This window comes from Amphimedon queenslandica, unplaced genomic scaffold (genome assembly GCF_000090795.2).
Source record: "Amphimedon queenslandica unplaced genomic scaffold, v1.1 AMPQUscaffold_9330_Cont18682, whole genome shotgun sequence".
In the NCBI taxonomy this organism is placed as follows: domain Eukaryota; kingdom Metazoa; phylum Porifera; class Demospongiae; order Haplosclerida; family Niphatidae; genus Amphimedon; species Amphimedon queenslandica.
In genome coordinates, this window is record NW_003550398.1 from 230 (window position 1) to 3,541 (window position 3,312).

Sequence of the window (3,312 nt, forward strand, 5' to 3'; positions counted from 1 at the left end):
GCTATCAACAGTATTTTAATAAACAGCTTGATTTACAGTGTAAGAGGAAACCATTGTTTGGATTTGAGACTTGTCATCTCTCCTACTTTTATCAGAATCCTGAGATTAGACAGAGCACTTATGATGATCATGTCAGCTCTATTGATTTCGACAATGTTCCCATTCTTCTTCTTCAACTCGTGTATGAATCACAGAACACAACATTGTGTCAAGTATTAGCAAAATCTATCAACAATCACTCACTGTGTCTGGATAGGGTATCATTATCATTGTTTGACTGGTTGTGTCTCAGTCATTGTATAAACAATTCCAACACAACATGGAATCACTTGCACCTAGGGAATGTATCTCACCAGGAACTATCAGTCTTCACTGACAATAACTCACTACAGATCCAGTGTAAGAGACTCGAGGCATGGTTTGATAGATCCTCTGGTGAATTAACACATAATATACTCCAGACACCACTTCTATACAATATTCAGGAGGGCTATTGTGGATTAGAAAGTGGTCAATATGTTCCATGCCTTGTATTGTTACAGTTCTTTAATCTTCCTCAATTGAAGATATTGCACTTGACAATGGGCAGTTCTAGGATACCAACAGTTAACAATACATACTACACAGACAAGTGCACTGAACTTGAGAAATGCATAGAGATGAATTCAACACTACAAGAAATCAATATTCAGTACACAGGATTGAAGGAAATAACATGTACTATTACCGGTATCATTAGAGGAGTAGCAAGAAATAAAACAATAACATCATTAACACTACATCTAGTTATATATGATCCTCCTCCTCCTCTTCCTGATGGAGTAATAGAGCAGTTACTGAAGGACAACAAAACATTACAAGCTCTTTCTTTACACATAGATGATGTACTCCTACCATCACCACTGAATATAGTAGAGGTGAACACACCACTGACTGCTCTAGAAATAGGAGGGAAGGGTAAAGAACTGATGACATCACTCCTTCCTCATTTCAAAGGATTACACTGTCTGATACTACATGATCCATACCCACCACATCTTCTATTTGAGTCTCATCCCAGTCTACATACACTTACTTTATTGCCAGACACAGTTCAGCTTATGTGTCTATTTTCTATTCTAGAAACCAATACTACACTTAAAGCTCTGAATGTAAAGTCAGGGTATGAAGCATTTTTTGGCAGCTTACCAGATTTTAACTCTAATGAGGATAGTGAGGAGTCTCGTTTTCAAAGCATATTATTATTTCTGCTGGCACCAGCAATGATTCTAAAAAACATGCTAACACAAAACAAAGTACTAAAATGCCTAGATACTGACTGGTTGCAGAGTGACATTCAAATTCCTTTACAATACCTAGTTGAAGGTCTCAAAGGCAACACCAGTCTACAGCAGTTGAGTGTTTCCATTCCCCTGCCTATTGATGAAGGTTATAATCATGAGACTTCAGAAAATATAAGAGGTTTTTTCTCTCAAAAAAAATTTCTTTCAAAGAGCTTAAAATGAACTTTGTACCAGTTCAGGGATTTTTTGAATCATATAGCTCGGAAGAGAAGAAAAAAATTGTGGCATCATTGTTTTATGAACAGTTACTGCCTGCTGTTACTAATATGTTACAGACACAAACAACCATCAGACTACTGGGAATAAAGTGTGAATACTTCAATCCGTGCTGGTCATCTCAACCTAACTGGATAGAAGTAGTACAACATTTATATAGAACTATTTTCATCCATCCATCACTTGAATACATTGGGATTTATACCGGATACCCTATTCCTTCTCTCCTACTGAATACTTTTAAAGATCAAAAGAAGACATTGAGTGATAGATTCAGAAAGCGACGACTATGCAAACCACTACCAATAGTGGATTTTAAGTATTATTAGTACTTAGTAGTATCAGTAGATAATAATTATAATTTTGCTTTGTTTTTTTGACATCTGATATTAGGTTTTTGTTTTGTATTTTGGTCTGGTTTTTTTTTGATCTTGATGACATTAATTACCGTATAGGGGTTTTATTTTGTTGGTATAAAATTTTGCGAATTTGTCCTGATTTGCCATTTGTTGGTATAAATTTTCGTGAATCCTACCTTCTGCAGCCATTTTTCCTAGTGTGCCACACCTCTTTTGTGGAATTTAATTTTTTGAATTTAATGAAAACGTGAAATTTATTTCCAGTGAAATATAGCCCCTATATGGTATTTTGTATTCATCAACTAGTCTCCAACTGAACCTGAAAAATCAATTAGACATCGATTAATAGACTACTGTATCGTGTCTACATTATGATTACATTAGAATTTGGCCAAGAAGGCCCAAACAATAACATAATTTTTGGTAGCCGAGGGAGAATGCTAATAGTTTTATTTGGAGCAAATATCATTCTAAATAAAACATTAGTACACTAGTTACATGTAGATGCATGCATCTTACAGAGGAAAATTATAGTAATAATTATAATTAATTTTGGTTTGGCACATTTTGAATTAAAACTTGCCAATATGAACTGACACAAGTATATGTACAACAAAAGTCACTTTTGTAAGAAATTTGTGTCTTTAAGAACAAAAAAATTGCAATCATCATCAATAGCTCATAATGAACAAGAAGTATATCAAAAGGAGGATCAATCATTGCACCGTTCTAGACAATAATAATAATAATAATAATAATAATAATAATAATAATAATAATAATAATAATAATAATACCATACAAGATGATTTACTGGTGAGGAGTTAATATTAGAAATTGGAGGTTTTATGAAGAAATCGCCAATATAAAATCCACCATTTTGTTTTAATCTGAGAATGCTCAAGGCATGTGGCACAAATCGTTATAATAAAATTTGCCAATTAACTTTCCACAGGCAAATTCGCCAAATATTACTCTCACCTATAAATCATCTTGTACAGTATTTAAGCCAAAAATTAAGCCAGACCTTAAAAAATTACCCATAAAGTATGTTTTTGCTGCTATGAATATTGTTCCTTTACACCCAGTACATATACCTAACCTGATAATAATTCTTTAAATGTTTTTTGGTCTTTCTCATCAACTTTAGAATAGTCTCTTCCCTCGTACATGTATATTGTCTCTGGTCCTCTTTTCTCCTCCTCTCCCTCTCCTTCTAATGCTTCAGGTACTGCAGTGTCTTGTATTATCCAGTATCCATTAGGATCAGTTTCACCAATTATACTAATAAAAATATGCGAAATAAATATTGCCCATCATAAAGTTAGTGGAATTTTAGGATTGCTATGGCTCTGTCATAATATTTGGCAAAATGCAAAAAATTTAAGATTAGC

At 33.7% G+C, this 3,312-nt stretch overlaps 1 long non-coding RNA gene across 1 annotated transcript; it reads right to left on the minus strand.

Annotated features, from left to right (window-relative positions):
* Nucleotides 1-2,468: 2,468 nt before the first annotated feature.
* LOC109590886 (uncharacterized) lies at nt 2,469-3,306 on the minus strand. The gene is made up of 2 exons (XR_002189549.1): nt 3,021-3,306; nt 2,469-2,647 (listed from the first exon to the last, which is right to left on the minus strand). It is a non-coding gene; the product is annotated as an uncharacterized LOC109590886 (long non-coding RNA).
* Nucleotides 3,307-3,312: the final 6 nt, after the last annotated feature.